This window comes from Phoxinus phoxinus, assembly GCF_949152265.1.
Source record: "Phoxinus phoxinus genome assembly, chromosome: 1".
NCBI classification, from domain to species: domain Eukaryota; kingdom Metazoa; phylum Chordata; class Actinopteri; order Cypriniformes; family Leuciscidae; genus Phoxinus; species Phoxinus phoxinus.
In genome coordinates, this window is record NC_136876.1 from 445,676 (window position 1) to 470,523 (window position 24,848).

The following is a 24,848-nucleotide window of genomic DNA, read 5'->3' on the forward strand; positions in this document are numbered from 1 at the left end:
TATCACGTACCTACCATAACTAGAACATACTGACCATAACTAGCACATACTGACCATAACTAGCACGTACCGACCATAACTAGCACATACTGACCATAACTAGCAAATACTGACCATAACTAGCACATACTGACCATAACTAGCACGTACCGACCATAACTAGCACATACTGACCATAACTAGCACATACTGACCATAACTAGCACATACTGACCATAACTAGCACCATAACTAGCACGTACCGACCATAACTAGCACCATAACTAGCACGTACCGACCATACTGACCATAACTAGCACGTACCGACCATAACTAGCACATACTGACCATAACTAGCACATACTGACCATAACAAGCACCATAACTAGCACGTACCTACCATAACTAGCACATACTGACCATAACTAGCACATACTGACCATAACTAGCACCATAACTAGCACGTACCGACCATAACTAGCACCATAACTAGCACATACCGACCATACTGACCATAACTAGTACGTACCGACCATAACTAGCACATACTGACCATAACTAGCAGATACTGACCATAACTAGCAGATACTGACCATAACTAGCAGATACTGACCATAACTAGCACCATAACTAGTTTGTTGACCATTCAGCAGCCATATCACCCTGTAGCCCAAGACTGGTGTCCCACTGAAGCTGAGCGGGGCTGAGCCTGGTTAGTACTTGGATGGGAGACCTCCTGAGAAAACCAGGTTGCTGCTGGAAGAGGTGTTAGTGTGGCCAGCAGGGGGCGCTCACCCTGTGGTGTGTGTGGGTCCTAACGCCCCAGTGTAGTGACGGGGACACTATACTGACAAAAGAGCGTCGTCCTTCGGATGAGACGTTAAACCGAGGTCCTGACTCTCTGTGGTCATTAAAAATCCCAGGATGTCCTTCGAAAAAGAGTAGGGGTGTAACCCCGGTGTCCTGGCCAAATTTGCCCCTTGGCCTCTGTCCATCATGGCCTCCTAATCATCCCCATACACTGATTGGCTTCATCACTCTGTCTCCTCTCCACCAGTAAGCTGGTGTGTGGTGGGCGTTCTGGCGCAATATGGCTGCCGTCGCATCATCCAGGTGGATGCTGCACATTGGTGGTGGTTGAGGAGATTCCCCCCTACTATGTAAAGCGCTTTGAGGTCTCAGATAAAGCGCTATATAAATGTAACGAATTATTATTATTATTATTATAACTAGCACGTACCGACCATAACTAGCACATACTGAACATAACTAGCACATACTGACCATAACTAGCACATACTGACCATAACTAGCACATACTGACAATAACAAGCACCATAACTAGCACGTACCTACCATAACTACCACAAACTGACCATAACTAGCACATACTGACCATAACTAGCACCATAACTAGCACGTACCAACCATAACTAGCACCATAACTAGCACGTACCGACCATACTGACCATAACTAGCACGTAGCCTGGTTAGTACTTGGATGGTAGACCTTCTGGGAACACCAGGTTGCTGCTGGTAGAGGTCTTAGTGAGGCCAGCAGGGGGCGCTCACCCTGTGGTGTGTGCGGGTCCTAACGCCCCAGTGTAGTGACGGGGACACTATACTGACAAAAGAGCACCGTCCTTCGGATGAGACGTTAAACCGAGGTCCTGACTCTCTGTGGTCACACAAAATCCCAGGATGTCTTTCGAAAGAGTAAGGGTGTAACCCCGGCATTCCTGGCCAAATTTTCCCAGTGGCCTCTGTCCATCATGGCCTCCTAATCATCCTCCTATATATACTAATTGGCTTCATCACTCTGTCTCCTCTCCACCAGTAAGCTGGTGTGTGGTGGGCGTTCTGGCGCAATATGGCTGCCGTCGCATCATCCAGGTGGATGCTGCACATTGGTGGTGGTTGAGGAGATTCCCCCCTTACATGTAAAGCGCTTTGAGTGCCGAGAAAAGCGCTATATAAATGTAATGAATTATTATTATTATTATACTGACCATAACTAGCACGTACCGACCATAACTAGCACCATAACTAGCACGTACCGACCATACTGACCATAACTAGCACATACTGACCATAACTAGCACATACTGACCATAACTAGCACATACTGACCATAACAAGCACCATAACTAGCACATATTGACCATAACTAGCACATATTGACCATAACTAGCACATAGTGACCATAACTAGCACATACTGACCATAACAAGCACCATAACTAGCACGTACCTACCATAACTAGCACATATTGACCATAACTAGCACATACTGACCATAACTAGCACATACTGACCATAACAAGCATCATAACTAGCACGTACCTACCATAACTAGCACATACTGACCATAACTAGCACATACTGACCATAACTAGCACCATAACTAGCACGTACCGACCATACTGACCATAACTAGCACGTACCGACCATAACTAGCACATACTGACCATAACTAGCACATACTGACCATAACTAGCACGTACCGACCATAGCTTGCACATACTGACCATAATTAGCACATACTGACCATAACTAGCACATACTGACCATAACTAGCACCATAACTAGTAAGTACCGACCATACTGACCATAACTAGCACGTACCGACCATAACTAGCACATACTGACCATAACTAGCACATACTGACCATAACTAGCACCATAACTAGCACGTACCGACCATAACTAGCACATACTGACCATAACTAGCACATACTGATCATAACAAGCACCATAACTATCACGTACCGACCATAACTAGCACATACTGACCATAACTAGCACATACTGACCATAACTAGCATCATAACTAGCACGTACCGACCATAACTAGCACATACTGACCATAACTAGCACGTACCGACCATAACTAGCACGATAACTATCACGTACCTACCATAACTAGCACATACTGACCATAACAAGCACATACTGATCATAACTAGGACATACTGACCATAACTAGCACGTACCGACCATAACTAGCACATACTGACCATAACTAGCACGTACCGACCATAACTAGCACGTACTTCAATTCATTTGACCTTTATTTGTTTAGCACTCTTTCCCGTTACGGTCAGTATGTGCTTAGAGGGCCGAGCGCGTGCTATAGAGGGTGAATTAGACCCTTGGAGGGAAGGAGTGCCTGTGTTGGATCACTTCCCTCAAATCCTGTTTGCTTTTCCTCTGCTCACTTCTTCTCCGTGAGCTATTCCTCTGCGGAGCAGGGGCCCGGGGGGCGACACTAGCCCTCTGGATCTGTCTCCGGCTCTCACCCCTGGACGGGCCAGGGCCCCCTGGTTTGCTCTTGTCAGCGGCTCAGGGGCGTGAGAGACTAACTCTTCCACCAGCTCCATCTGTGAACCCCAGGACCTAGTTCTTCTCTCCGCCTCGCCGTGAGAGAGACCCGAGCTGCTGGGCACAGATGCCTATCCATCTTCCCTCGAGAAGATGGACAAACGAGAGTGGAGAGTCCTTAAAGGGAAACGCTCGCAAACTGCTCCCTCAAGAACGGTGCGAGCGTGCTCTTTGCCCAGACAATAAATGCACAAGACATGTGTGTCAGACATCTTGGACACGGGTCGGCACACAGCTTGAAACGCTTCTCACACATGGTTTACCTGTGATCACTTACAGCGCTTCACACAAGACAGATGACTCTAGGTGCCCTTATTCATGGGTTTCAGTCACGTGACTTTTTTGTTGTGGCCGCCATCTTTAGGACCTTTGCGTTAAATTCAAGGGGGCCGCCATTGGCTATCAAGCCATCACCTGCTGTCAGCATTCCATTGACTCCCATTCATTTTGGCGTCACTTTGACAGCAAATAACTTTGATTAACTAGATAATTAACTAACAAACATTTCCCAGTGTTAGGTAGTTGAGGAGGAGACCAGGGAGAAAGTAAAAGTAGGGTATGGCTTGATCAGAGGTCAGGGAGAGTCACAGGGTCAGTATTCTACGAGGCAGCCAAAGCAAACAGACCGCTATCCTTGAGGCAACAAAGGTAAATAGAATAAAGCACAATTAAACATGATGAAGGTTTGGTATATGTAGTTACTTGCCATGATGTAACCGGTTTGTCCATATAGCCACACACACACACACACACACACACACACACACATACTCACACACACACACACACACATACATACATACATACACACACACACTGACACACTCACACTCTCACACACACAGACACACACACACACACACACACACACACACATTCACACACACACACACACACACACACACACACTGACAGACACACACACACTCTCACACACACAGACACACACAGTTCTCAATGTCAGGAGTATTTGGGATATTTTTTAAGTAATCGCTGTCAGATGTGTTATGATGAAACCAGTTAAACTGCACAGTGCTATTATTTACTGGCTGGAATCTTGAGATGGCAGTAGACGTGAAGGACTATAATGCTTTAAGAGCTCGCTCAAGTACTGCGGAGCTAAACCATTTAGTGCTTTGTAAGTAATCAGCAATATTTTAAAATTTATACGATGTTTAATAGGCAGCCAATGCAGTGTTGACAGAACGGGGCTAATATGGTCATACTTCCTGGTTCTGGTAAGAACTCGAGCGGCTGCATTTTGAACTCGCTGTAGTTTGTTTATTAAGCGTGCAGGGCAGCCACCCAGTAGAGCATTACAATAATCTAGCCTTGAGGTCATGAACGCATCAACTAATTGTTCTGCATTTGTCAATGAGAGTGTGGTGGATATTTTATGATATTCATTGATCTTTAGTAAAATATAGATAGGCAGACCTTGAAACTAAGATAAAAGCTAGTTGAGTCTGTCTGGGGAGGTGTCACTCTTCTGCACAGGGTAACAACTGTGTATTAGACTGCTCCTATTCTTGCTAGAATAAATACTTCTCTTTTTATAATTTGACTCTGAGTGTCTCTTACGCAGTGATGTTTGTTTGATGATTTTTTGCCACAACAAGAGCATATGGCGTAATTTAGATATATTTTTAAGATGGAAGAAAGCGGTTTTACAGATACTAGACACGTGACTTTCAAATGAAAGATTGGTATCAAAGAGCACACCCAGATTCCTAACCGACGACGAAGACTTAACAGAGCAGCATCAAGTGTTAGACAGTACTCTAGGTTATTACGTGTGGAAGTTTTTTGTCCAATAATTAGAATCTCTGTTTTTTCAGAATTTAGTAGTAGGAAATTACTAGTCATCCAATTTTTTATATCAGCTATCAGTGGCGCCGGTGCATTTCACAGCTAGGCCTTCAGTGATGTCCAACCTGAATTAATAACTTTTAATAGCTTAGCAGCGCACGCACATCTCTATAATTGCTATGAAATTCCTGTTGTTATTTTGCTCCGGCATTTATAGGGAAAGGCCGGGTAGAGAGAAACGAGCGAGTGCGTTCGGCTTGTGTTAGTGTACAGTGGTTCTTGCGTTCCGATTATAAATTCAGAAACGGATCCTCCCTTGTCTTGTCCTTCAATGGCTACAATAGTAATAATGTTTGAAAAAAGTTGTTTCGATCATAAATTTACAAGAAAAATTAGGAAGAAAATCTTATTCAGCACGGACAAAAACGGGGGCAAAAAATGTATTATACTCTCCAAAACTACTGATTATTTTTTACACAAAATCCATCCTAATTTCTTTGCTCAAAAAGACTTAAATGACTTGGTTGTACAGGTTGTCTGTGCGTTTCAGTCCCAACAACCTTTTCTATCGCCACCGAGGCTAATGTGCTGAAAGTCTGGTCTGTCCCGTCGTATTTCTGGCATAAGTTTTAGTTGGCTGTAGTGCTGAGAGTGTGTGATGGACAGAAGCAGTGGACACAGGGACAGTCACCGCTAAACATGACGATGTGTAACGTAACAGCCGACACAAGCTCTCACGCAGATTTATGAACGATGGATTGGTAAGATACAGCTGAGAGTTTAATATGTAGAGAAAATTAGATCATGTGGGAAAAGCATGGTGTCTAGGACTTGTATTGTGTTTTGTCATGTTTATTACATTTTTATTTACAGGTACTTCAAGACTTTGACATCAGATTTGGAACTGAAACCAGACTTCTAGAACAATGGGGCAGTCTAAAGCCCAAGGTCACTGCAGAGGCACACACACTTACTTCCAACTTACACAACTCAACAGCCAGCTTGCAGCTGCGCAGGCCAATGGACTAAACCAGGAATATGAATGGTAAGGTAAAGAATTTTGTTACTTGTGAAGATGTAAAAGTTTGTCTGTTACATATAATGTACTATTAGTTGTTTATCTACAGTGACATGTCCTCTCTCTCACTCTTGGCTTTCCCTTTGCCACCTTCAGCTGGTGGGAGGAACAAATCCACAAAGATCAGCATCAGGGAAGCAATGGACTATATTGTGCAGTTTCACAAGGTTTGTACGGAAACACTAGTGAGATGTTAATCTTAGGTAACTTGTTTCTAAAGGTTTTTTCCCCTATCGTTTCAGTCTTGCCGCAGTCTAACTGAACATGTTAAGAAGGCCGAAGGTCTTCAGCCACATCTCCTTGCAGTTGGCTCAGCTAAGAACACCATCCACGATTTCTACATTGTGCTGGATGGACAACTCCTACCGTGTCAGGCAAAGTCTTCCCCTGCTGCTTTCGATGAACTTTTTAAGGCATATTTTGTCTTCAGCGTATCATACCCCCAGTGCTTAAATGCTATGTTCACATTCATTCAGACAACGATCTACAAGATTGGCTATGGGACAGTTCGTGAAACCCCTAGGGTTAAGGACCTACGAGCCAAACTTCTACATTAGGACTAAGATGTTCCACTTTGCGTTTTGTTTGCAAAGCGGTACATTCAGGTGTGAATGACCTTGTTCGTCATCTGACACTTATCCATGCTTACTATCCTGGGAAAAAATTGAACTTGAAATGTGCACAAAACAATTGCAAGTATAGCTTCATGACCTATGCTGGACTTTGAAAACACTTGAGTAGTGTTCATAGAAATGACTTTCTAGACCAAACCGTGACTGCAAATGAAATTGATGGAGATGAACCGGCAGATTTAAATGATCACAATGAACTACTAGAGACATCACTCAGTGATAAAGGGAGGGTGACTGACACTCAAGAAATGTGTGCATCCATTATCGCTAGATTGCAAAATAGTGGAGTAGCAACCAGTGTTGTAACATCTGTAGTATCGGATATGGAAGAAATGGTCAATGAAATTCATTCTAATATCAAAAGTGATGTAATGAATTTACTTCCTGCTGATGATTTTGCAACAGCATCCAAAAGTTTTAATAACCTGGATAATCCATTCACAAATCTGAGTTCAGAACACAAATGGAAAAAATATTGTAAAGAGAAATGGGCTGTTGACCCTATAGAGATCAAGTTAGGGATACGATTTGACAGTAGATTGAATCGGGTGACGCGGACATATGATCAAGTCCCTGTAACTGACACATTTATTTACATACCCCTGTTGGACACCTTGCAGTTTATCTTTAGGAATGCAGATATATGTGAACATATGTCAAAACCAAGTGGGAGAACAACGGTCTATTACGATTTTTGTGATGGAAGTTATTTTAAAAACCACCTGCTTTTCAGTAAACAACAAAATGCACTTCAGATCCAGTTATATTATGATGATTTTGAATCTGCTTATCCGCTGGGCTCCAAGCAAGGCATTCACAAAATTAGAGCTATTTACTTCATTCTCAGGAATTTTCCACTAAAAATGAATTCAAGTTTAATGAATATCCATTTACTGTCATTATTCCATGCACAGGATGTTAAGAATTATGGATTTGATGCAATTTTGCGGCCCCTTGTTGAAGATTTGAAAGTCCTTGAAAGTTCAGGAATTCAAGTTCCTTTCTTCAAAGAGCCCTTGTTTGCACAATTGCCCAGGTTACAGGGGACAGTTTAGGAATGCTCACACTTCTTGGGTTTATGGAGTCTTTCAGTGCCCATTACTTCTGCCGATTCTGTTTAGTAGAGAAGAAAACATCACAGTCTGTTTTCAGTGAAGACTACACTAATGTTGTATTACGAAACAAAGCTTTGCAACAACAGCACTATGCAGATTTGTTAGCTGACCCTATTTTCATATTTGTGACAATTACGCTCCTGATATAATGCATGATATCCTTGAGGGTGTCGGACAGTATGAGACAAAGTTACTTCTTGAATATCTTTCTGGCATTATATCAAGACAAGAGAAATGTAACAGAATCTATTCTTTCAACTATAGTTACTTGGAAAGAAAAAAACGGCCTACTAGAGTAAACCTTGAGCAGACGGTATAAGATTGAATGCCATTCAGACGTTATGTTTTATTCCAAATATTCCTCTGATATTTGGAGACCTTGTTGATGAGGAAAACAAACACTGGCATGTACTACTTTTGTTATTGCAGATCATTAACATAGTGTTTTCACCAGTAATAACAGAAAGTTTGACCTACTATCTGAAACACCTTATTGTAGAGCATCATAGTCTCTTTAAAGAGTTATATCTGCATAATAATTTGATTCCAAAATACCATTTCATGTTACATTATCCACGTTGCATACGCAAGATTGGTCCATTAGTACATGTATGGTCAATGCGCTTCGAAGCTAAACATAGGTTTTTTAAAAACAGTACAAAAAACTTTAAAAACATCACAAAGTCTCTTGCATTAAAACACCAGTATGCAATTGGTTATCACTGGGAAAGTTTACCTGTAAGGAATGTTGAACATGGGCCCTTGAAAACTCTAGATGTTGAGGATTTGCCATACCGTGACACTATTCTTGAAAGGTACACACATTTTTCCGATAGTAAGATCACAGTGGCTTCATGGTTAAGACATTCTGGAACTGAGTATCATCATGACCAACTGGTTTTGCACTAAAATGGAAAATGACACAGTAAAATCACTGAAATTGTTCTAATGGATGACCAAAACTTTGAAACTGTTGGTTTTGTCGAGCACTTACCGTGTAAGGGAACAGAATATTTTTGGTTTGTCAAGAGTAGAGGATCTTCCTTTTTTCAGACCATTTGATTTACAAGCATCATATGGTTTTGAAGAACCATATTTGTATATTGATCCAGTGCATTGTTTTGTGCATGAAGATCTTTAATCCTCTTGAACTAATTTCTGTTTTGTTGTGGAGCACACAAGCTAAAACTGTTTTTCCATGATTGTTTTTACAAATTATGTTAATTGAATTGATACTCGACTGCTTTTGGGCATGTTGCGTAAGAAATAATGTTTGTCAGGTAACCAAGTTTATGAGTTACAAGCATCATTTGAACTAAAGTTATTGTTTTTATATTTGATATTTTACAGTTTTTATACCGTTTTATATAAACTTGTTTCTGATTTGTCAGAATAGCGAAGTTTATGAAATGTTTGTTTTTTAAAGGCTAAATGCTTTTATTTCTGAAGAGATATTCTTGTCAAAAAGCACATTTTATAAATAAAAACGTTTCTACTTGTTTATTTCATCATTGTCACTGGTATCACACACACAAAGTAATAACATAAAAAACTATGAAAAAAAAAACGACCTTCCATTTTGGAGTTAAAATAACACTTTCGAAAGTGTGAAATATGTACATTACTCACAGAGTAATTTTAACACTGTAAGAGTTTATTCGTAAATCCAACTGCAGTGTAACACTTTTGTGTACATATTTCACACTTTCGAAAGTGGTATTTTAACTCCAAAATGGAGGGAGTCATATATTCATTTCAGGAGTGTTAAATTTGACTCAAATTGAGTTTTTTAAATTGCTTTTTTGCTGTGCATACTTCCTGTGAACATTTATCATTTTAAATAGACATAAGGGGTTAGGTTCTGTTAGGCACAGAATATAATATTCAGTCAGCCAAAGGTCTTTTTTTATTTTTATTGACTTACATACTAACTCGTACAAGAAAAGGCAAGTTTATTATATAGCACATTTCATACACAATGGTAATTCAAAGTGCTTTACATAGAATAAATTAAAATAATCAAAAGAATCAAGAATAATTAAAACAGTTTAGGATAAAAAATAAAATAAAATACAGTGCAAACAGTCGGACACACAGTGGCACAGCTCATTTAGTAAATGCTCAGCTGAACAGAAGTGTTTTGAGTCTGGATGTGAATGTGAACAGTAGGAGCACACCTGATCTCTTCTGGAAGCTGGTTCTGGTTCCAGCATAATAGCTAAAAGCAGACTCTCCTTGCTTTGAGTGAACCCTTGGTATTTCCAGCTGATGTGATCCTAATGATCTGAGTGATCTGTTGGGTTTATATTCAGTGAGCATATCTGCAATGTATTGAGGTCCTAGGCCATTAAATGATTTATATACCAGTAATAATACTTTAAAAATCAATCCTAAATGTGACTGGGAGCCAGTGTAAAGACCTGAGGACTGGTGTGATGTGTTCATGTGTTCTGGTTCTGCTCAGCGTTCTGTACGAGCTGCAACTGTCTTATGGTCTTTTTGGGAAGGCCAGTGAGGAGTCCATTACAGTAATCTACCCTGCTGGTGATGAAAGCATGCACAAGTTTTTCTAAGTCTTGACTGGAAACAAAGCATCTAATTCTTGCAATATTTTTCAGATGATAGTATTCAGATTTAGTTATTGCTTTGACATGACTACTGAAGCTAAGGTCTGACTCTAGAGACACACCAAGATTCCTGACTTGATGTTTAGTTGTTTGACCTCTAGAGTGAAGGTATGCGTTCACCTTGAGAACTTCATCTTTGTTTCCAAACGCAATGACTTCAGTTTTGTCTTTGTTTAACTGAAGAAAGTTTTGGCACATCCAGCTGTTTACTTCATCAATGCATTGGAACAGGGAGTCAATGGGGCTGTAATCGTTAGGCGATAGGGCTAAGTAGATCTGTGTGTCGTCTGCATAGCTGTGTGTGTGTGTGTGTGTGTGTGTGTGTCATCTGCATTGCTGTGGTAAGAGATTTGGTTCTTTCTCATTATTTGGCTCATTGGGAGCATGTACAGGTTGAATAGGAGTGGCGCAAGAATTGAGCCTTGAGGGACTCCGCATGTCATGGATGTCCACTCAGACTTCTAAATTGCTCCCAAAAGTAAGATTGTATTGTATTATAATTACCCCGTAGTTCTAAAATACTTAGTATAAATAATTTGCCTAAATAATTTGTAATTTTCCTGGTTGTTACCCCTTTATTCCCAAAACTTTACATATTGTTCCCCTATACTTACACGTAAGTACTTTATGGGTACACTGTAATTACCGAAAGTTACATTGTAATTTCATTTTAATTACGCAGTACTTTCCGGGCTGTAATCTAAAGCGTTACCAAAGCATGGATGGTGTCTTTGTAGATGTTATAATGGACTACAAGTTTTGTCTTCCGCCACATGCGCTCTGCTTTTCTGCATTGTCTTTTCATATTTTGCACTGCTGTTGAGTTTCTCCAAGGTGCCTTTTGTCTACCACTCTTCCTGACTTTCACAGGAGCAATATCATCAATTACACTTTTAACTTTTGAGTTAAATGAATCAAGGTGAAAATCAACAGAGCCAGCAGATATGCTTGGTGTTGAAGATATAGCCTTCATGAATAGTACACTAGTGTTCTCATTTAAGCATCTCTTCTTGACAGGCACAGATCTAGCTTCAATGGCAGGAGAGATCAATATATCAAAGAAAATACAGAAATGATCAGACAGTGCTACATCCTTAATAACAATCGATGAAATGTTTATGTAGCAGACTTCAAGTGGTAACCACAGGACACCATGGAAACACGACCACACTACGGCTGAAGTGATGATACTCAGGGATATTTATTCACCTTAAACAGAGTAGTGAGGCACAATTAGGGACATAGAAGGCCTAGCAGTACTCTCTCATTCCTCCGCTTCCCCGTCTGCAGACACCATGCGTCTGAGCGCGAACGCTTAAAGGTATTATATAGAATTTAACATGTAAACGACGGTGCTGAATTACCCCACATAACAGGACAGCACTCACAGGGAAAATAAATGGAAATAAAATAAAAACATTTCAGAAGGTCAACATACACACGTTGAATTCACTTAAATGCACATATAAATGTTCTTTAAACTGATTGTTGAACTACTGTGTGTATAATAAAGTTCTTTTTTCACACAAACATTCATTGCATGACGATATACACAAGGCATTTTAGTATGAAATTAGCCCTAGTATAAACTGGAGGTAAGGTTACACAACTATCAAGTTTAACTCACACTTTACATAGTAAATCAAATGACGTAGTCAAATGAAAGATCACAAATAGAGAAAAAACATACCTTAAACAGAGTAGTGAGGCACAATTAGGGACATAGAAGGCCTAGCAGTACTCTCTCATTCCTGCATTGAAAGACGCACGTGAAAATGAGGCTCTAACTTTAACACGGTTAAAAGAGCAACTTACAAAGAAAATAATCGAATCACACTGATACACATTATGACATAACCTCTTAACAGTGTTTTGACATCATAAATAAAGTGATTTCATTAGCGAAAATCAGTCAATACAAGACAAATAGAAGAGAGAAAAACTACCTCCGCTTCCCCGTCTGCATACACCATGCGTCTGAGCGCGAACGCTTAAAGGAGAAGCAATATAGTTTCCGTAGGTGTCCCGCTAATTAAAGCCCCACATACAACAATTGATAGGAACTCTCGATCGGAACCATTGAAAATTGAACATGGAAAACAAGTTTTGCTGAAGTTAACATTTTATACAACATTTCTCCTTGCACATAACAAATATAAAATTAAGTAGTCACATGTCTAAATCGACCGGCTACATCTAGACCCTTACTGATAAGTAAATCTAGAGTGTGTCCACGATTGTGTGTCGGTCCATGTACATGCATCAAGATCAAAAGTTTTTAAAACAGTTTTGATTTCTTTTGCCATATTGTTCTCTGCATTGTCTATGTGAATGTTGAAATCTCCGGCAATAGCAAAACAGTCAAACTCAGAGGAAATGATTAATAGCAGTTCTGTAAAGTCCTCAGCAAAGGCTGAAGAGTATTTTGGAGGCCTGCAAACATTGATAAGTAAAATGCGTGGAGCACCTTTTAACACATGTAATATATATGCCTTATGCTTCGAATTAACTCAAATGATCCATAGGGAATTTTAATAACTAATCATGAATATGATTAATATTTTGCATATTACAGTTACATTAAATTGTCGAAAGTGAAAGTGGATTATATGAATATATGAATAATCAATCACAACGAATTATAATTCCTCATTCATATATCAATAATCTCATTTCAGATCGATGATGAGATAATCCTTAAGGGAAATTAATGCAATTATCAAATCGGTGTTCGTCCAGCGACCAACCGTCAGATTAAATGATCAATCTCTCACTAAAGCTATCCTTTCTTATAAACTCCAAGAAATATTAACTTTCTGGCCGTGAACATTAATCTTCCTGTGTTTATAAAATTAAAACTACTTAATGTAGTAAATAATAAGAGCTGGTAGCTCGGGTCGTGAACCTCATTGACGTTTGTATTTTTACAAGCACTTTCACAGAAACAGTTGAATATATTGTTTTAATAAATGCAAAACTAGAGAATATACAGACTACACATCCTGATTCTATGTTTGTACATATCTTACATGTGACACACAAGACAACGAATAATAGACGAGAGAGAGAAGGTGAGAGAGATAAAGTTCTGAGATTGTGAGAGCGAGGTCAGGGGCGTAAGGGTGACGCGCGCGGTTTGAGGGATAGAGAGAAGGAGAAGATCACGAATGATCGTAGGAATAGCAAAATCACAGACCTTTGAGAGAGCCATGTAAGAAATTATAGTCTGCCCCGATCCAACTTCCACTCCAATATATACATTTATATCAGAATGTTCCTTCACTTAAAAGAGCTTAATTATCATATAGAGACAATTACATCCAATCTCAGTAATATGTAAATAAATAGCATCACAGAGGGCAACCAACCACCATTTTGATTACAGGGACTTCAAATAGCTTGTCACCTTAAGCATTTGACCGTTCTAACAGAAGATCAAAGATGTTATCACTTCAGATAGATTGTATCACCTAAACCATTTGCTGTTCTGATTTCATTTACATTTAGAGTTGACCATTTGGGTTGATCATATCCTGAACAAATGGTAATCAATTGTAGAATGGGAATGGGACACAGAGAATCTTCTCAGACAAGGGGGAGTCTCAACTTCATTAACATACAGACCACAGCTGTCACAATAAGAGCAACTTAATTTACATTAAGAGTTGTAAACTGTATTAGGATAAAAGGTTTGAGATTTGGATGATCTGGGTTCATTCTGACGCCGGTGAACCCAAGGTGCTTCTGTGTACCTTGCCACTACTTTGCTGTAATAAACTTCATTTTTGAGATCTTCGACGTCCACATCATTTTTTCTTACATTGGCGAGCCAGCCCAGTCGACGGATTTCCAACAAAGAAGAAAAAGGTAAGAAAAAGCTGTTTTCTTTCATTTATGCTGTTTTTGTCAAGGAATTCCTCGTTTTAAAAGAATCTAGAAAAGAAAAATTAAGGACAGAAGAGATCGAATTTGGTTTATTCAGTATTAGCAGGAGGAGTTTTAAGCCTATTCCGTACAATTTTGTTTAAGATTCTAACGTAACTGAATAAGCCCGAAGCAGTGTGGTGGCAAACTTGTATTGGAATTGTTGTTTCTAAAGTAATTGAAACAAAGTGCTTAAGTGTAAAGTTTCTAAAGTAACTGAAACTTGGTGTTGGTCTCTTATAATTCTGTTAAGATTCTAAAGTAACTGAATAACCCGAAGTAGTGTGGTGGCAGAGTTATATTAGATTGGTTGTTTCTAAAGTAACTGAAACAAATGTGTAGGTTTCTAACGTACTTGAAACTGATTGTTGTAATGATTCTGAGGAAATTCTAAAGTAATTGAATAGACCCGACGCAGTGTGGTCACAGAATTATTTCACAACTATTGTGTGTTATAGCATAGGCTAGACTAGTGAGTCTGATGTGCCGTGACTTTGTGAAGTTTAAAACAAAGAACCCGAAGCAGTGTGGTTTTGCCCGACGTACTGTGGCATTGTTTTAAAATGTATAAATATTGTTTGAACCCGAAGTACTGATAAGCAATACTGTTTTAAAAAAAATAACATAAAAACCCGACGTAGTGTGGTTGTCCGACGTACTGTGACAGTGTTAATTTTTTATATTGTTTATGGCCGAAGTACTGATGAGCAGACTGTTTTAAGAAAATAACATAAAAACCCGACGTAGTGTGGTTGTCCGACGTACTGTGACAGTGTTAATTTTTTATATTGTTTATGCCAGAAGTAATGATAAGCAGACTGTTTTAAGAAAATAACATAAAAACCCGACGTAGTGTGGTTATGTCCGACGTACTGTGACAGTGTTAGTTTTTTGATATAATTTGTTTATGGTCGAAGTACTGGGATTTATCAAGCTGTTTTAAGGAAAATAAATAAATAAATGAAAAAAACACAAGAACCCGACGTAATGCGGTTGTGTCCGACGTACTGTGACAGTGTTGTTTTTAATTTTTAATTTTTTTTCCCAAAACGATTTTGTGTAAAATTTAAGGTCCTAAGGACTGTGACTTTGATTAGGTTTAGAAGGTTCGCTCAGTATGCTGGTTGTGTTCATTTGCATACAATCTGGGAATAAATTGACTAATGAATATCTTAAAGCATCTAGATAACGCAGTCATTTAAATCAGACGTTGTGAATACACAAGTTACTGTAAACCCAGATATAACTTTAAAATGGAAGAAATGATTGTTAAATACATCGCTAAACACGGTTCTCAGGGATTGTTTGATGGAATAGAAAATATTGTTGATAAACCATATGAGTGGGCTATCTCTAAGTTTGAAAATGATCCCAAAATGCCTAAGGACAAAAATGGGAAAATTGCTAATGCGCTTCAAGCTCTTTTTGCTTCATATAAAGTAACTAGGAGGAGAGTAGATGAGTTAGAGGCTGAAAATGAGCGACTCAGTGTTGGGGTAATTTCTACAAAAAATTACCTGGCTAGTGAAACGATATGGAAAGAAGAAAAGGTCAAGATGCAGAATGAGATTACACTTCTTAGAACTAACAATAGTATGCTTAAATCATCTGTGGAAACATTGTCCAACAATTTGGAAGAAGCGAAGGCGGCTTGTCAGTTTATGATAAAGAATGGCACAACTGAGAAAAACCCTAGTAAGACATTGTTAGGTGTCACATTGTGTAACCCAGTTCCAGAAATGCCAAATTTGCAGGAAGACAGGGCTGAGGGTTGGGAAAAAGATTCTCAGTCATTCAGTAGCCAATACTCTGACTGTAGAGTCAGGTTTCCTATGGCACCAGTCCATACTATTACGAATGTGCGTGCTAGTGAAGGAAGGGAAGAACCAATGACCTCTACTATAGTCCGAGGATTTAATCCGACAGAACTAGAAACTATGATCAAGAATATTGGAAAATTTGATCCTGCCAAACACGACCCATTAGATTTTCTGAAAAACTTGGAGGAATATTCTGAAGTTTACAATTTTACAGATGGTGATGCATGCGTATTGCTAAGAATGTGTTTGCCTGACACTTTGTCTGGAGCATTAACTCAGAAAGTGAAGAACAGAACTGCTACTAAGTCAGAGAGGAAACAGGCACTGCTGGATGTCCTAGGTGTGATGTCAGTTAATTGGGATAGGATATCTGAGATGCAAATGAGAAAAGGGGAACACCCAGCAGCATTCTCAGAACGATTACTGGAGACATTTAAGACTTTCAGTGGCAATTCTGATATTACTCAGGATGATATCAGTTTCAAGACTGCTTTGATTAGCAAATGTGACTCATCCACCCGTTCTGCTGTGACGATGTTTGTGACACCTCTGTCTGAATATAATGACATTATTGCTAAAATTACACAGTTTTACAACAATAATGCTAATGCAAAAAGTCAAATGAAAGCTGCCAAATCTAGACATCCAGTTGCTGCCTTTAGTGGGAGAGAATATTGTACATTATCTAATGGTCTCCATCATAGACCAAGGAGATTTGCAAGAATAAATTCAGGTGTTATTCTGTGCTATGCATGTGGAAAAGCTGGTCATATTGCTAGACATTGTCAAGACAATGAGAGACCTCTTCAAAGCTTTGTCTGTCATGCATGTGGAAAGGATGGTCACATTGCAAGGCACTGTTTGGAGAAAAGAAAGGAAGATCAGGAAGTTGTTTGTTTTGCTTGTGGAATGATAGGGCACAAGGCAAGACAGTGTCACTTTTCACACAAAAGAGGGCAAAATGGACAAATGGGCTATCGTGGTTTGCTTAAGAAAATAGGCAATTTAGAAACCCAGTTAGCACTGTTGAAAGGGAATAATGAAGAATTAATTCACAACTTGTCAAATATATCACTGCACGAGCAACATGACTCAGTCACAAGCACATGCTGATGTAAATTAGAATGAGTTTTTATGATAGTAACATATTTTAGAAAATGGTTTACTATCAAAAGGGGGGCGATTCCTTCTGAAGCATGTTTTATTAGCGTTGATATGTAGTTGAAATTTATAATAAATGTTTAAATGACATTAATTTTGAAATTATTTTTGAGACATTACTGATGTTTGATGTTCATTTGATTAAACCTGTGACTTTGATGTTTGAATGTGAAAAGATGCTTGTGGGGGAAAGGGGGGCAACCTCTTCTTTTGATTATGGTTTCAGATATAAGCATCAAGATGTTGTCTGAAATGTGTAACCTCCTGGAGAAAGGTGATCTGGTCGTTTGAAGGACGAGAAGGAAGTAGAACCAGTGGAACCAGGGGATTTTCTCAAGAAAAAAAAAAGAATAGAGATATCCAGACCTGCAAGATCCAGAACTCCAGGCCTAAAAGTTAGGATGTAATGAACTGATGAAGAGGCACAGACTTGAACAACACCAGTGCCTGCTTCTTCTAGAAGAATGGTCCAAAAAAAAAAAAAAAGAAAAAAAAAAAGAGAAAAAAAGAAAAATGGACAATGGGAAGTGAAACAAGAGGAGATTTCAGAAACAAACCTTTTCAGAGACTACGGACAGCAGTTTCTCCACATAGAGGGAAAACAAGTGGATAAAGGATGTCCACACTGATAAAAATGACACACACGGACACAAAATGACACACACACACACGGACACAAAATGACACACACACACACGGACACGGACACACACACGGACACACACACGGACACACACACGGACACAAAATGAAACACACACACACATGGACACAAAATGACACACACACACACACACACACACACACACACACACACACACACACACACACACACACACACACTATTGTCTATTGATTGTTGATTATTTGAGTTATCAAAACTAAACAATATGCTAACATCACTGATGAGAACACCACTGAACATTTGACATTGTGAGAGCCCAGCAAGGCCTTGAAGAAAGACAAGATTTTTGCTAAACAAATGCATGATGGAGATGTGGCCTATTCTGGTTTAATTTGGAATGTAACCGTTAAAACGGCTGTATGTGTATGTATCTTTCTTATTATTTGCCAATGCATTATGTTATGTATTCTGTTTAAACATTAGATTATTGTTAGATTATAGATAATTCCATGATCAATATTGAATGTTCCAAGTGGATATAATGGTTCTTGGTTACCTCGGTAAAAAAAGAAAGAAAAAAAAAAAGTAAATTTCATTATCACAAACTATGATAATTTTGCTCAAGTGAAGTAGAGCCATAACTCGGTGTGCAGGAGGCGTAGATCCCAAAGACGGGTAAGATTCTCCGATGGCCATAAGGGAACAACCTAAGGCAGGGCTACGCCGCCACTGAGGCACCTGCCCACCAGGAAAGGGAGGTGTTATCTATGAAAAGGGAGTGGTTTTGATGCTTCTTTTGGGCCAAGAGCATCACAGGGGGGTCTGTAAGAAATTATAGTCTGCCCCGATCCAACTTCCACTCCAATATATACATTTATATCAGAATGTTCCTTCACTTAAAAGAGCTTAATTATCATATAGAGACAATTACATCCAATCTCAGTAATATGTAAATAAATAGCATCACAGAGGGCAACCAACCACCATTTTGATTACAGGGACTTCAAATAGCTTGTCACCTTAAGCATTTGACCGTTCTAACAGAAGATCAAAGATGTTATCACTTCAGATAGATTGTATCACCTAAACCATTTGCTGTTCTGATTTCATTTACATTTAGAGTTGACCATTTGGGTTGATCATATCCTGAACAAATGGTAATCAATTGTAGAATGGGAATGGGACACAGAGAATCTTCTCAGACAAGGGGGAGTCTCAACTTCATTAACATACAGACCACAGCTGTCACAATAAGAGCAACTTAATTTACATTAAGAGTTGTAAACTGTATTAGGATAAAAGGTTTGAGATTTGGATGATCTGGGTTCATTCTGACGCCGGTGAACCCAAGGTGCTTCTGTGTACCTTGCCACTACTTTGCTGTAATAAACTTCATTTTTGAGATCTTCGACGTCCACATCATTTTTTCTTACAGCCATCAATCGAAACAAACCTTAAAACTCGTTAGAGTTTGATACTTGCAAAAGGTTCGTTTGTGTGCACGAGCCGTGTCCAGCCTGCACGTGTTCTCGGAGCAGAGTGTGCGCGCTCGTGTCTCCTCGGACAGGGCGCGAGTTTTGAAGAAGGCCTCTTGTGGAAGGGAAGTTGCTGAAGGAATTCAGGCTTCGTTCGTTTGACTCGTAGGTGGAAACGAGCAAAGGCGAATTTGAAAATGAAACAAAAGAACTTAGATAAAGGAAAATAAAAACAGACGGACTCTGGAGGAGTCGATATCGCAGACTGTTCACATGACTAGGTCGTGTAGCAAGAGCAGGAAGGGGAGTTTTGGGGGAGCTTTGGCTTTTAAAGAATGTATAGCTCCACCTCCGTTTGGCGCGAGTAGCCAATCACCTTCAGTGATTCGAAAGCGGGAAACTCTTTGTCCTGTCAGAGAAGAGACCCCCTGCTGTATAATTTATGATAGGGCTTTTAGTAATTCCTATGACTGGAAAGAATTCATATCGAAATAATCATATCATTGCAGTCTATTATCGAGATTCAACTCCGTTAGGTCTTAAGATTCAAAATGGTATCAAACACATCATTTTCAGAGTATATGATAACAACGTTACATAAAATATACAGATTAGAAGCATTTAGATTTTGATTAATACACTTTAAAACTTACATTAAATCCCAAAACCTGTCATGACATATAAATGGCAACACAGAATGCATTTGGTAATGTTTTAAATATGATTCGTTTGAAGAAAAGTCTCTTGTGTGTGTGTGTGTGCTTCTGGAGACACGTGGGTGTCCGGTGTGAGGAATTTTGGGTGTCCTGTTACATGTCTCTTTGTGTGTGTGTGTGTTGGAATGGACGAAAGAGACAGCTCTCTTGTCTGTTCAGACAACGAATGAAGTGTATTAGAGAATCACGATTCATTCATTTGAAAAGCAGCTGTCAATGTGGCTACACACAATACCCAGATATTCGAAAGACGGGTAATTACCAAATGATATTTGCTTACATTGATAGACATCTTTAAAAAGAGCAGCTACTCCCCCACCTCTCCTACCCGCTCTGCAGACACTCATAAAAGTATAGTTAGGAGGGGATGTTTCACTTTTGCCATTTTCATTTTATCTGGAAAGACTCCAGTTTTCAGAGATCGATTACATACATGCGTTAGAGGTTTAACAACACAACCAATAATACTTTTTACCATAAACATGTCAATACCATTCCAGTCAGTTGACTTTTTACTCTTAAATGTTTTGACAATCTCTATAATTTCTTTTTCATCAGTTTCCTTAACAAACATAGATTCATTAATATTTACATTCTTGCTTAGCACATAAATTATACTGCCAGTCTTTGCAAACTCCTCAGCTAAACCTGGACCAACTCCAACAAAAAAATCATTAATTTGCAGCTAAGGTCATATCCTTAACTTCTGTATTGTTTTTTTGTCAGAAAATAGGTAGTGTCTCCTGTTTTGCCTTTTTTATTCTTGGTAGGTCATTTGCGGGGGAATTTTTACTTTACAAATGTACAATTACAGACATGGCCGATTTGCGTGGGATTAAGATCACAGACAGCCTCCGCAATGATTACAAATGACTAGAGGTCACCAGGTAATGCTTACAGGAGTAACAGGGTTGAGTGGAACATGTAGGACACTTAAGTTTCTACAGACACTGCAACGGTTGTGAAATGACGTCACATTCAGCTTTATTACAAACATGAATGTAACATAACATATAACTAATAATAAATAAATAAATAACCAATCCACTCCACTTGAATGCTAAACATTGTGTTATTTCTCACAGGGTTATTCACTTGAGCTTGTGTTTCTGGTGTCCCACTTTCACAAGCGCATGAATGGAAGTCTATGAAGGAAAAGTCTAGTGTGAACGGCCATTAATAATTAAAGTTTTTAGTAAAATAAATATCAATCTCAAAGTTGGTGTCGAAATATGTCAGTGGTGTATATTTTAATGTTAATTTCATGTTAGATAATTGTGTCATTGATAAAATATATTTAATAGTTCTTGCTAAAGAAACATGGGATTCGTGCCTATAATGTTTTAAAAAATAATCATTGGAAGATACATTGACCTCACTTCCTTTTATTTGGTAATAATAGCCATACATCATGTCTGGCTTAAATTCTGATTAAATTTGTTGACCAAATGTAGGAATCGGACATAAAAGGACACCGATATGACAATGAATTGAAAAATACTGTTCATCACTTGGCTTTATTATTAGAGTTTTGATCTTCTCTCGACGGAGAGAGCACATCCTGCATTATATTGTATTATAAAGATGGTTTAATATTGGCCTACCACTAAACTTTGACTAGAAGCATGTTGCATAGTAATTGAACCTCAATTAAAAGCAAGAGAAAAAAATGCAAACCTGTCAAGTAGACAAAGATCGGTTAAAAAGAACATCATTTGGTGGAGCATAATGGGAAGAAAAGGGTTGTCTTCAACTGTTTGTTTACTTACCAAGGCCACAACCTGAACAAGTACTTGCTCCCTGGTCCACCACTCAGTCCTTCTCTTCTGTCAGTTCTTCTGCGATTCAGAGAACATGCCATCGCTTTTAGTAGTGAGATTCGTGGGATGTTCCACCAGGTACGCCTTTTCCCTGAGGACAAACCACTACTGAGATTCATTCGGAGAAATCTCCAGAGAGACAAGGCACCAGACGTGTATGAACGGCAAGTACTTCCATTCGGAACAACGTGCAGTCCTTGCTGCGCAACATACGCTCTACAGAAGCACGTCCTGGACCAGTGGCTCACCGAAGGTCATCAAGATGCACAAGAGTCAACTCTTGGGTTACACTGGCATTGCTCATCAGATACTCTCTCCTATAAGCAGCGCCGGGCAGACCACCCACTTCCAACTATGCGGAGCATATACCATATCCTCGCTAGCCAGTATGACCCCATAGGCTATATTGTGCCTTTCACAACACGTGCCAAGGTGATCGTACAGAGGTTATTGGACAAGAAAAGAGAGTGGGACGATCCCCGTCTGCCTGAGAACCTGTTGAACTTGTGGAGAGCATGGGAGAGAGTGAGCTGGATGGTTTACAGCACGTTGTTTTGCCGAGGTCCTACTGCAGTAAAGAACTGGATCAGCCCACCGGCATAAGGCAGATACACATGTTAGCCTGACCGTTAGCCTGACCGTTAGCCTGCCCTGGACCAGGCTAGTTTCCCAGCATAAGTTGCCAGGGTAACTGAGTCTGAACTATTTTAAGTTTGCTTTATGAAACAGAATCCACCGACTAACCTGTCAAAGAGAACAGTCTTGTTTTCTGGAGTGTTTTCTTCCTGACTAACCAAAATAAGCCTGGCTTGTATTCTAATCTTGTTTTATGGAACAACCCTCTGGACTCGCTGGTAGAAGAGAGATTGTATCTCAATGGGACCTTCCTGGTTAAAAAAGAAAGAAAGAAGGAGTGATGATGTTTTGACAGGTGGGCAGAGTATCCAAAAACTGGACTCAAGTAAAAGTACAAGTACTTATAGAAATATTTACTCAAAGTAAAAGTAAAAATAATAAGCTTAATAGTTACTTGAGTAAGAGTAAAAAGTATCCAATGAGAAAACTACTCAAGTAGCAAGTTACTAGTTACTTCAGATCAGGCCTATATAGGATATCTAAATAATATCATGTTTTATATATACCGTATATAAACCATGATATTATTTCGATATTTTTAATTTAAATTACTAATATTATCATAATTAGATAGGCTATCTTTGGAACAAAAACAGAAGAGACGAGCATTATTTCTGCCATCTGTAGCCCGACAATCATTGCCTGTCCTTTGGTTTGTATAATAGTAACTTCTACATTTGGATTATTACACAATGTTGAAATAAAGTGAATTGCAGAGATTTGCATTTAAAGGCATGTAAAGGGAAACATCGACACAGAGAAGAAAGAGTTAAAGCTCTTCACATGTGCTCATGACCGCTACTGAACATCTGAACACAGACGACGATCAAACGCACATCGACGGATCTTCTTCTGTCTGTTCTCCAAAATGTAATCAAATGTATATTTCTGCAAGCATGTTTACACTGGTCAACAGTGTCTAAGGCAGGCAAAGGCATTCGTTTTCAAGTTGAGTTCGCACGCCACTGCGCAACACACACACATTACCGCGGGATGGCGGGTGTTCATTTCATATGTGGACAATGGTAGCGTATTTATTGTATAAAGTAATGTATATGTCCAAAAAAACGGGTAATGTCATACTTTTAAGTAGTGCTATCATATCGTAATAATCTGTTTGGTTGTAAAATGTATTACGTGAATGAAATTAAATCGAATATCGTCCTGTGGAATCATTCATTCACAGACCGCTTACGAAGATGTTCAACTAATAAAGATCTTCATTGCTGGCAAATATGATGCATTTGCAGATTTGCTTTCACTTGACTGTAGTATACACTTCATCCAACGCTCCTGGGGCCTCATTTATAAAGCTTGCGTACGCACAAAACGGGGCTGAAAACATGCGTACGCCAGTTCCTGCGCAAAAGGTGGAATTTATAAAGAAAAACTTGACGTGAAAATATGCGCACCTCCACGCAAACTCTGACCCATGCGTACACACATTTTGGAGACAGAGCAGTTTGGCGACACCGATGGTGAGCTGGAGTTAAATGTCTTTTTGGTCACTTTTAGACAGAAAATCGAAATAAAAGTATACATATACAGAAAGATAATAGCTACAAATATAATTTCACTCACCAAGCCTATCACTTGAAGGAAATATCCACATCTTGAATGTCCGCGCCAGCGAGCGCGTTGGGCCGTTAGTGAAACTGACGCATATCTAACGGCAAATCTTCTAAAACTGTAAATCTTCATTATGAGTCCTAATCATAATAGGCTACAGTGCATATTCACAATAACAGTTTAAATAAAATAATGATTTAAACTATGTTTTACTATATAAACATTTATGCTCATTAATTGAGTTAAACACTTAAACTTCATGACATTTACTGAAAAGTTAAAAATAGCCTATTCAATGAATAGCATAGGCTACATATTTGTTGTGCATGCGATGCTTTTTAACTCGGCATGCTGTGTTTTAATGTTTTAACTAGGCTACAGAGATAATGCTTATGATAATAGCAGATTGTGCAAATATAGGCTAATGCACAACAAGGTCTATCTGTTTCCATTACAAATATAAATCAATTAAAAATACTATT

At 39.1% G+C, this 24,848-nt stretch overlaps 1 protein-coding gene across 1 annotated transcript in view; it reads left to right on the forward strand.

Moving 5' to 3' along the window:
* LOC307006888 (uncharacterized protein) overlaps positions 1-24,848 on the forward strand; it is a gene marked incomplete at its 3' end in the record, with an annotated part of 285,408 nt that overhangs the window by 259,533 nt on the left and 1,027 nt on the right. The gene's annotated exons all lie outside the window — the stretch shown is intronic.